Source organism: Sus scrofa, chromosome 3 (assembly GCF_000003025.6).
Source record: "Sus scrofa isolate TJ Tabasco breed Duroc chromosome 3, Sscrofa11.1, whole genome shotgun sequence".
NCBI lineage: Eukaryota > Metazoa > Chordata > Mammalia > Artiodactyla > Suidae > Sus > Sus scrofa.
In genome coordinates, this window is record NC_010445.4 from 17,267,020 (window position 1) to 17,278,568 (window position 11,549).

Genomic DNA, 11,549 nt, shown 5'->3' on the forward strand with positions numbered 1-11,549 from the left:
TTTTGTCTTTTTAGGGCCACAGCTGCAGCACATGAGGTTCCCAGGCTAGGGGTCGAATCGGAGCTACAGCTGCCGGCCTACACCACAGCCACAGCAACTCAAGATCCGAGCCATGTCTGTGACCTACACCACAGCTCACGGCAACACTGGACCCTTAGCCCCCTGAGTGAGGCCAGGAATCGAACCTGCATCTTCATGGATCCTAGTCAGATTTGTTAACCACGACAGGAACTCCAACAAAGCAGTTTTAATCTGTAGCTCTACTGGGGCGTAGGCAGGGGTGGGGGTGAGGCATAAAGCCTCACAGAGGATGTCAGCACCTGGGACGAGAGCCCTAATTCCAGAGAGCCTCCTAAGGGAGGGAGGGGGCGAGCAGGAGGTGGCCCCAGGGCAGTTCTGCATCCTCCGTGCCAGGAAGATCACAGGCATTCTGCCAATACTCATGCAAGCTGTGGTTCAAGCCTTTGCCCGGGTGATGGTGTCGGGGGTGGGGCGCAATGACGGAGCTATTCCCCTAGAGTCAATCCACAGCCGTAACGTCCTCGCAGCTTGTTCAGACTGCACGTCATAAGGACATCCTACGGTTTTACCTTCAAATATGCCCAAAAACCTTGACCCCTTCTTACAAACGTGTCTGTGAACAAAACTGCGGAAGCCACCACCGTCCCACCTGGACTGCGGCCGTAAGTCGGCTTGACTGTGCCCCGCTGCTTCTCCACGTTCCCCCAACACCCCACAGTCAGTTTTGCACACAGCAGCCAGAGGGGTCCCTTCAAAACACAAGGCACAGATTATTCCTCGGCTCAAAAGCTGACAAAGGCTCCTCGCCTCGCTGGGCGTCCAAACCTACAGGCCCCGCGGGATCTATCGCCCCCCACGCCCCCCATCCTTACCTCTCTGAGCTCAGCTCCGTTTCTTTGACCCGCTGGCTCCTTCTGCTCCAGCCAGGCTGGCCTCATGGCCATACACCAGCACACGGGCTGGTCCCTCTGACCGGCGCATTCTGCCCCCAGCTCTCTGCCGGGCCCACCCCCTCGCCGCCTGCAAACACCTGGGGTTGCTGTCACATGACTCGCTAGACTCAACTTTCCACATCCTCTCTGCTGTGCTTCTCCTCCCAAACTCTTCTGGCTTTGCTCTCAAGAGAACAAAGGTAGGGAGTTCCCTGGTGGTCGAGTGGTTAGGATTTGGTGCTTTCACCCATGTGGCCCAGGTTCCGGCCCCAGTCTGGGAACTGAGAGTCTACATCGAGGTGCTACTCGCCAAGGCCAAAGAGAGAGTGTCCATCTCCCATTGCCCCACATGATCACGGCTGCTCCCTTCCAGCACAGTCTCCCAGACCTGTCTCTCCAAATCTTGTTTCCCTCGCCTACTCAGACAATTTACTTCTTTTTTCTTTTTATCCTTTTAGGGCCACACCTGCAGCACATGGACGTTGCCAGGCTAGGGGTCGAATCGGAGATGTTGCTGCCAGTCTACGGCAGAGCCACAGCAACACCAGATCCGAGCCTCGACTGCAACCTACACCGCAGCTCACAGCAACACTGGATCCTCAACCCACTGAGCGAGGCTAGGGTTCGAACCCACATCCTCATAGACACTATGTCAGGTTCTTAACCCGCTGAGCCATGATGGAAACTCCTAGAGAATTTACTTCTGTCTAAACCCCTCCACTTTGCCGAAGGTACCACATTCAAAGGAACTGGCCCCACAGGATCTATCCTCCTGAGAAGCTTCTGGGAAGTACCAACATACTCCTTTTGTTCCATTACACTGAACGGCCAAAAAAATTTCCACCCTAGAGTCACTCTCAACAATCTGGTTAAGCCTTTGATGTCTAGGGCCAGACTAGGGGGATGAAAATCCTAGGTCTATAGCGTGGTCTTGAGCAAGTGATTCTCAGAAACTCACTGTCCTCATCTGGGAAATGATGGTGATAATTGTACTCGCCCTGGGGTGGTTGTGAGGATTTTTAGTTTATTTTTTGCTTTTTTTTAGAGCTGCACCCACGGCATATGGAAGTTCCTGGGGGGCCAAATCCGAGCTACAGCCGCCAGCCTATGCCCACAGCCATAGTCACACCAGATCTGAGCCGCATCTGTGACCTACACCACAGTTCACGGCAATGCTGGATCCTTAACCCACTGATCAGGGCCAGGGATAGAACTCTCGTCCTTATGGATTGTCAGATTTGTTTCCGCTGCACTACAATGGGAACTACTTGTTCGATGATTAAATGAGATGATAGCTGTTAAATTGCACCTAGTGAATTGTCAGTCATCATTAGCTACAATTATGCTACCCACTTTGTCTTGGGTTGACCATGACATGGTTGGCATGGCCCCCATGACACGTAAAGGGAACACTGTCTTCAAAGTTGCCTACTGCTCAGTTGGAAGCATTCCAGGCTTTTCCACCTGTGCTCTCTCAGTTGTCCAAGCAGGGGGCCAATGCCAGGCAGGCCAAAGAAGAAGTCCTACCACAGGCTTTGTGGGAGTCTTGGGTATTTCCAGCAAAATCACACTAAGACCATGGCTGCTCAGAGGTCACCTGCCGGGCAGGGACAAATGTGCTCTGCCACCACCCCTGAAATACTTCCTCCTGCTTCTCATCCAAAGCAGAAGTAGCCCAGGGCCTGACCTGAGCAGAAAGAGAAGAAAACCATTAATTCTTGTAATTGGAGGAGTTCCCGTTGTGGCTCAGCGGAAACAAATTGCCTAGCATCCATGAGGACACAGGTTTGATCCCTGGCCTCAATCAGTGGGTTAAGGATCTGGCATTGCTGTGAGCTGTGGTATAGGCCGCAGGTGTGGCTCGAATCCTGCGTTGCTATGGCGTAGGCCGGCAGCTGTAGCTCCAATTCGACTCCTAGCCTGGGTGTTTTCATATGCTGCGGGCGCAGCCCTAAAAAGACAAACAAACAAATAAAAAATCTTGGAATTGGGACAGGAAGTAAATTGTGTTTCCATCACAGGAGGAGAAGAACTAGAAGCTTTTTTATTTATTTTTTTTTTTTTTTGTCTTTTTGCCATTTCTTGGGCCGCTCCCGCGGCATGGAGGTTCCAAGGTTAGGGGTCGAATCGGAGCTGTAGCCACCAGCCTTCACCAGAGCCACAGCAATGGAGGAGCCAAGCCGAGTCTGCAACCTACACCACAGCTCACAGCAATGCCGGATCCTTAACCCACTGAGCAAGGGCAGGGATCGAACCTGCAACCTCATGGTTCCTAGTCGGATTCGTTAACCACTGAGCCACGACGGGAACTCCGAACTAGAAGCTCTTTTATGTGGACTCTTTCGCTTCCAAGGGTGAGGGGTAGATGTAAAGGGTCAAATGGCACCAACCTCTCCCAAACCCTTCAGGAAAGGTCATTTCTGGAGCGTGAGTCAGACGTGTCCTAAGACATCTGATTCTGTTCAACCTCTAAGGGGTTGGGTCAGGCCTAGGAAGTCACTGTAATTGTATTTCTTTCTCTCCACTGTATTAACCCTACAAACAGGATTTTGACAATATGAAAGAAAACAAGAAACAACAACACAATCCCACCAGCTTACTACATCAGCTTTTCTGCACAGATATTGTTATTATTATTATTTTTGTTTTGGGGGGCCATACCCTGGCTTACGGAGGTTCCCAGGCTAGGGGTCGAATCGGAGTGACAGCTGCCAGCCTATACCCAGCCACAGCAACGCCAGATCCAAGCCACGTCTTCGACCTACAGCACAGCTCATGGCAACACCAGATCATTAACCCACTGAGCAAGGCCAGGGATCAAACCCACAACCTCAAGGTTCCTAGATGGATTCGTTTCTGCTGCGCCACGATGGGAACTCCCTGCACAGATATTATTTACAAACTTGTCATGAAAAAAAGGTAGGTTTGAAGACCCCCCTGTGGCACAACTAGGTCAGCTGTGTCCCTACAGTGCTAGGACAAGGATTCAATGCCCCACCCAGCAAAGTGGGTAAAGGATCCAGTGGGTTAACGATCCAGTGAGTTGCTGAAGCTGCAGCACAGGCCACAACTGCAGCTGGAATTTGATCCCTGGTTCCAGAACTCCACATGGCACACCAGGCAGCCAAAGAAAAAAAAAAAAAAAAAAAGTAGATTTGAATCTGTATCATGGGTTTTGGGGGGTTTTTTTGTTTGCATTTTCTTTTTTTTAAGGCCACACCTGCAAGGCATATATAAGTTCCCAGACTAGGGGTCCAATCTGAGCTGCAGCTGCCCACCTACAAGACAACCACAGGAACGCTGCCAGATCCGAGCTGAGTCTTCCATGTACACTGCAGCTCAGGGCAACACCAGATCTTTTAACCCACTGAACGGCGCCTGGGATCTAACGTGAATCCTCACTGATACTAATCCCGGTCATAAGCTGCAGAGCCACAACGTGAACTCCATGGTTATGTTATACAACATTTTAGCACAGATATTTCGTGCAGCTTTATGGGACCTTTTTGTTGCTGTTGTCTTTCATCCTTTTAGGACCGTACAGGCAGCATTTGGAGTTTCCCAGGCTAGGAGTCTAATCGGAGCTGTAGCTGCCGGCCTACACCACAGCAACGTGGGATCCGAACCGCGTCTGCGACCTACACCACAGCTCTCCGCAACGCCGGATCCTTAACCCACGGAGCGAGGCCAGGGATCAAACCCGCAACCTCATGGTTCCTAGTCGGATTCGTTTCTGCAGCGCCACGACGGAAACTCCTACAGGGCTTATTTTAATGTATACAGACGATCCCATTATGCTGAGAAATTTCACAGCTTTAACGCAATGCTGCATTAAACAACTTTCTACACACACACCTTTTTGCATCTTTGGAATTCTTCAAATACAGTTTTTAGGACGAAATGATGGGACCAATGAGATGCACCCTTTGGGACGCTTCATACAGCCAAAGGACTCTCCGAAAGGGTTATATACATGCATGCATTCTATTTTGAAGCCAATGTTTGCAGAGAGCTTTATAGTTTCAAGCTATTTTACAAACTGTCTCAACCACCCAGCAGGCTTATCCATCTTTTACCTCCGCTCGCTCTCCTGTGTCTCTCGCCGGTGCGTAGAACCTGGAAAAGCTGTTTGCGGGTTTTCCCAGGCTGCTTTGCTCCCGTGTCTGGTCTTGTGACTCCATTCTGACCAATGAGATTAAGGCAAAGCCTTGATGGACAAGAGGGGCTGACACCGCCCCTCCGTGACTGGTTTCCCCACCCCCTCCTCAGAATGTGGTGGTGAAGCCTGGGGCAAACGAAGTCAGGGAGGAGTAGAGGTAACGGAGAGGGAGTTGGAGAGTCTATTCACAGAATGGAGCAGAGACACCGTGAGGGAGCTCAGGCCTCTGAGACAGAGGTGAAGAGCAGTCTGGTTCTGGGGGTCATTTCCAGTTGTTACTCCAGCCCCCACACATCCTCACATCTGAGCCCCAGGTTTGTTTTGATTTTTGGTTTTTGTCTTTTTAGGGCCGCGCCCTGGCATTTGGAGATTCCTAGGCTAGAGGTCCAACGGGAGCCACAACTGCCAGCCTACACCACAACCACAGCAAAGTCAGATCCGAGCCACGTCTGCGACCTACACCACAGCTCACAGCAATGCAAGATCCTTAACCCACTGAGGGAGGCCAGGGATCGAACATGCATCCTAACAGATGCTAGTCAGATTCGTTTCTGCTGATCCACAACGGGAAATCCTGAGCCCCAGGTATCTTCACACCAAGCTTCCCCCTCGCCCAGGGTGTTCACTGTAGACAATGAAACCTGCCTGGATTACAGCTGTTCTTCTCACGATTAATATTGCATGTGGGTGGACACAAAGGATTGGGCACTTAGGAATTTGTTCCCCCAAACAGGTGCAAGAGGAGAGGGAGGTGATCATACCCCAGGGGGCCACTGATCGTGGTCTGAACCACTTGGGTTCTGCATGGCCGGACGGAGGATGAAGTACCCTGTAGGAGTGACAACCATGTGTCTGTGATTTTCCAACAATCCCAACTTCAAGTTTTTTGTTCCATTGTTAAAGCCTGCCCCCCAAGTTGTGGCCAAGTAAGGCCACGAAGCCACAGGAAAAAGGGCTCCCGCTAAATCCATCTTTATACCCTCTTTGGTAGAAAGCCATAAACAAACCTGGTCAGAGTCAGCCACTGGAAGCCACATGGCATCGTGGTTAAGATCATGGTAGCTGGAATTCCCATTCGTGGCTCATCGGTTAATGAGTCCGACTAGGAACCATGAGGTTGTGGGTTCGATCCCTGCCCTTGCTCAGTGGGTTAAGGATCCGGCGTTGCCATGAGCTGTGGTGTAGTTTGCAGACTCGGCTTGGATCCCACGTTGCTGTGTCTCTAGCATACGCCGGTGAGTACATCTCCAATTGGACCTCTAGCTTGGGAACCTCCATATGCTGCGGGAGCAGCCCAAGAAATGGCAAAAAAAAAAAAAAAAAGATCACAGCAGCTGACCTTAGTTCAGTCCCTACCTCAGCCTTCTACTAGCTGTGTGACTTTGAGCAATTCACCTCTGAGCCTCCTTTTCCTTATAATATAATTAGAAATCATATTACTTACCAATAGTGGACATTTGCTGTTTTTAGGACACTCAGCATCCATTCCTCCCTTCTTTTTCCTTTTTTTTTTTTTTTTTTTTTTTGTCTTTTTGCCTTTTTGCCTTTTCTAGGGCCGCTGCCATGGCATATGGAGGTTCCCAGGCTAGGGGTCAAATCAGAGCTGTAGCCCGGCCTACACCAGAACCATAGCAACATGGGATCCAAGCCGAGTCTGCGACCTACACCACAGCTCACGGCAACACTGGATCCTTAACCCACTGAGCAAGGCCAGGGACCAAACCCGCCACCTCATGGTTCCTAGTCGGATTCGTTAACCACTGAGCCACGGCGGGAACTCCTGTTCCAGGCTCTGAACTACACATGTGAACAAGAAAAGAAAAAAATCCCTACCCTCAGAGAGTTTATGTTCTCAGGGAATAATAGATTCTACCTCACTTAAGAGCTGGGATTGTGTCCTCTTCATGGTTCTGTCTCAGAGCCCAATACTGTCTTTAGCTGGAACTCAGTAAATGTTGTTTTGATGAGCCACATCACAATTTTGGTGGAGTTTTTTTGGACATTTGTGGTTGCCTCCTATCATCCAGTTTCCCCCTTTTCAGCAACTTTCAATTCCCATTTGAAAGACTCTGTGGTTTGGGGAAAACTGACTTCACGTCCCAGCTCCAAGGGTGGAGCAGGTGAACTAAACTAAGCCAATTGGTATATTCCATACCCTTGACTTCTGTGATTGGTTTCAGGATGGACATGCGACCTAACCCAGACCAATCAAAGTGGATCTAAGGAAGAAGATGCTTTTGTTCTTCCCAGTGTAACATGGAACTTGCTACCACTGCAGCCATTTCTGCTACTGTGAATAAAATCCACCTGATGATGAGCCAACATATCACAGACACAGGGCCGGATCCCTCTTGAAAATGTGAAGCTCTGATCAAACTACACCTGAAATCCTCTCTACTTGTTGACTTTCCAGTTGCATGAGTCAATGAATTCTTTTCATTGCTTAAGTCATTTTGAGTTGACTTTTCCATTTGCAACCAAAAGTATCCCAACTGATACAGAGATTTTAAGTTTTACACAGTGGAAGACTATCCAAGTGGATATATGACACAGTTTCCAAAAGACAGCCTAACACAAAATCGAAAGATGGAATATGTACAAATCAACATGAAGTAGAGCAAAGAGCCCAAAGAAAAAGGAGAGAATATCAGGGGGCTTATTTAGACACACAGGACAGCTCTTGCTGTCCAATATGAATAGGAAGAGACAGTTCAGGAGTTCTCCTGTGGCACAGTGGGTTAAGGATCCAGTGTTGTCACTGCAGGAGCTTGGGTCACTGCAGTGGCATGGGTTCAGTCCCTGGCACAGGAACTTCCATATGCCACAGGTGCAGCAAAAAAAGAAAAGAAAAGAAAGGAAAAAAAAAAAAAAAGAGTTCCCATTGTGGCTCAGTGGATTAAGAACCCAACTAGTATCCATGAGGCTGTGGCTTCAATCCCTGGCCTCGCTTAGGGGGTTAAGGGGCCATCTTTGCCGCAAGCTGCTGAGTAGATTGCAGATGTGTTTCAGATCCCGAGTTGCTGCTCCAATTTGACCCCTAGCCTGGGAACCTCCATGTGCCAGGGTGCCGTAGGGGCCCTCCCAGAACAAAGGGAAGGCAACGGGCACAATCATCAGCATCTTTGCATGCTTGCGCAACTTTGTGGCACTGTGACATAATCAGTATCCATGTGCAACTTTGTAGCATAGACCATCCAAGTAGAATTTACAGACTGTATGTTACCTTATAAGGAGAACAAAGGGGCCAAAGTGCCAAAGAAAAAATAACGGAGAGTATGTACGACAGCGCCCAGCTGCATTCAGGGCTCAGGCTTTGGATAGGAATCCACTGAGCCAGTGCCGACAAATAAACGCTGCTTCCTGGCAAAAAGGCCTCAGTGTCCTGTCTCCCTGTAGTAAGTCCTGCAACAATGGGTGTGGCCTTAAACAGAAAAAAAAAAAAAAATCTCCCACTAGAAGAAGAGGTAGAAAAAGGAAAGAGTGGTGAGAAGCGCCAAAGATATTACTGCAGGATGAGTCAAGCCCCTAGCTCTTTAGTTCGCATTGAAACCTTCTTTCCCTGGTCATAAATAGGCTAACGAAGCCTAGGTAAGATAGAGCAAGTGGTTCCCCAGTGGTTTTACTCTCAAAATTCTACTCTGCAGATAGACAAGTGCAAGAACCATTGCAACAGAAAACTGGAGCAATCGTGTGGCCAAAAAACTGAGTGTCAGGGCCATGGGTAGGGAAGGGAAGGAGGCTGGATCTTGACAGTGTCTAAAAAAGAGGAACATCTGGTTTTAGACACTTCCTGCTCACTGAGAGCAAGAGGAAGTGTGATTTAAAAGGGGAGGTGGGCAACTAGCAGTGGGAATAGAAAAGCCATGACCGAGGAGTCTACTTCTAGAATCTTTTTCCCCTCTTTGGAAATGCAGAAGTTCTCAGGTCAGAGGTTGATCTCTACCACAGCAGTGACCCAAACCACAGCAGTGACAATACCTGATCCTTAACCCACTGAGCCACCTGGGAACTCCTCCAGAATCTTGATAAGGAAAGTTATTGGGGAAGGGGCAGCAGAGAGTTAGGAAGGCCTCAGAGGTAAAGCGTTGAGTCTAGAAACAAGCTGGTATTTGAGAAAAGGTTGGAATCATGTCCAGTTAGAACAACATAGGTGGATCTTGGAAACAGTCAGAAAGCAGAAATGGGGAACAAATTCAAATTCAGTTCTAGATATGGGATTTTAAGTGATTGATCTGAACAAGACAACTATGGTGGCATTAATAGATATATGTGGAAGATTAACGTTCAGAAATAGGATATACTTTTTTGGGTTTTTTTAATTAAAGCATGGTTGATTTACAGTGTTGTGCCAATTTCTGCTATACAGCAAAGTGACTGAATACATATATATATTGTCTGCCATGGTCTAACCCAAGAGACTAGCTATAGTTCTGTGCTATACAGTAGGACCTCATTGCTTATCCATTCTAAATATACTAGTTTGCATCTACTAACCCCAAACTCCCTGTCCATCCCACTCTCTCCCCCCACCCCCTTGGCAACCACAAGTCTGTTCTCCATGTCTGTGAGTCTGTTTCTAGTCTGTAGATAGGTTCATGTGAGCCATATTTCAGATTCCACATATAAATGATATCATATGGTATTTGTCTTTCTCTTTCTGACTTACCTCACTTAGTATGAGAATTTCTATTTGCATGCATGTTGCTGCAAATGCCATCATTTCATTCTTTTTGATGGCTGAGTAATATTCCACTGTATATATGTATGACATCTTCTGAATCCATTCATCTGTCGGTGGACATTTAGGTTTTTTCCATGTCTTGGCTATTGTGAATAGTGCTGCAATGAACATAAGATTCCATGTATTTTTTTTGAATTATAGCTTTGTCTGGACATATGCCCTGGAGTGGGATTACTAGTAGTTCTATATTTAGTTTTCTAAGGGACCTCCATACTTTTCATCGTGATTGTATCAATTTACATTCCCACCAACAGTGTAGGAGGGTTTTCTTTTCTCCACACCCTAAGATTTATTGCTCGTGGACTTATTAATAATGGCCATTCTGACTGGTAGAATATAGTTTTTTAAGCACTGAAGTATATTTTTACAAAAACTATTCCAATCTTATGCCACATAAGGGCAGAAATGATACATGCCATATTCTCTGATCATGATATGCTAAGGAAAAAATAGAAAATATCAAAATACAACCAAAAATTCCTTTTCTTTTTCTTTTTGGGGGCCACACTTGCAGCATATGGAAGTTCCCAGGCTAGGGGTCAAATCAGAGCTGCAGCTGCTGGCCTACGCCACAGCCACAGCAACACCAGATCCTTAACCCACTGAGCGAGGCCAGGTATCGAACCCGCATCCTCATGGATACTAGTTGGGTATATAACCTGCTGAGCCACAATGGGAAATTCCATAAAGTTTTATTGAAGTATAGTTGATTTAAAATGTTGTGCCATTCTCTGGTATATAGCAAAGTAACCCAGTCATACATATATCAAGTTTCTCTTTTTTGGGGGAGGGTTGTCTTTTTGCCTTTTTAGGGTTGCACCCGTGGCACATGGAGGTTCCCAGTCTAGGGGTCAAATCGGAGCTACAGCTGCTGGCCTATGCCACAGCCATAGCAACTCGAGATCCAAGCCTCATCTGTGACCTACACCACAGCTCAGAGCAACATCCGATCCTTAACCCACTGAGTGAGGCTAGGGATCGAACCGCAACCTCATGGTTTCTAGTTGGATTCGTTAACCACTGAGCCACGAAGGGAACTCCCTAAAACTAAATGAAATTTTTAGATGCACCCTTTACTGGCTGCTTTCGTTCCCCAGCCCTTTGCCAGTGATTCCTGCCTTCAACTTGAGACTTTGTCTCAGGATCTGCTTCTGGGAGAAGGAAAACCAAGGCAGAGGCATGATAAACATGAGAGAGGAACTGCTTCAAGGAAGTCAGAGCCCCCATGTGAAATCTGATGAAATATAAAGATGAAAACAGAAGAGTATCCACTGGGTTTAGCAACACAGACATGAAAAGACCATTGCAGAGGCGTGGGACATGTAGAAATCAAGCTGCTGTGGCTTGAAGAATAAGTTCAAAAAAAAAAAAAAAAAAGTGTGGCCTCCGCACCAGGGAAAAGGGGGCAGTGATGGCCTTGGGGGCTGTGGCCGCAGGGAGATAGGAGGTGAGATGGCCAGATTCTGCTCTGGGTGGAACCCGTGGTGTGTTTGGAGTATCTGGAGGAGACTGAGACACTTGGCAGAGAGGCTGGTGACTTAATGAGAGATAACCACTAGGAGAACCAAGGAAATTTAAAAAAAAAAAAAGGAGTTCCCATCATGACTCAGTGGTTAATGAACCCGACAAGTAATCCATGAGGTTGCAGGTTTGATCCCTGGCCTTGCTCAGTAGGTTAAGGATCTGGCGTTGCCAT

The 11,549-nt window shown here is 47.8% G+C and overlaps 1 protein-coding gene across 4 annotated transcripts in view; it reads right to left on the reverse strand.

The window, feature by feature from the left end:
• The window catches only part of ITGAM (integrin subunit alpha M), a 55,416-nt gene extending 50,301 nt beyond the window's left edge, over nt 1-5,115 (reverse strand). For 2 of the 4 annotated variants that reach the window (XM_021086382.1, XM_021086381.1), the window contains exon 1: nt 894-1,415. The gene's annotated coding sequence lies outside the window, so the exon portion shown is untranslated. Of the gene's footprint in view, nt 1-893; nt 1,416-5,029 lie in introns of those variants that run through there. The other 2 variants (XM_021086383.1, XM_021086384.1) reach the window with 2 other exon arrangements.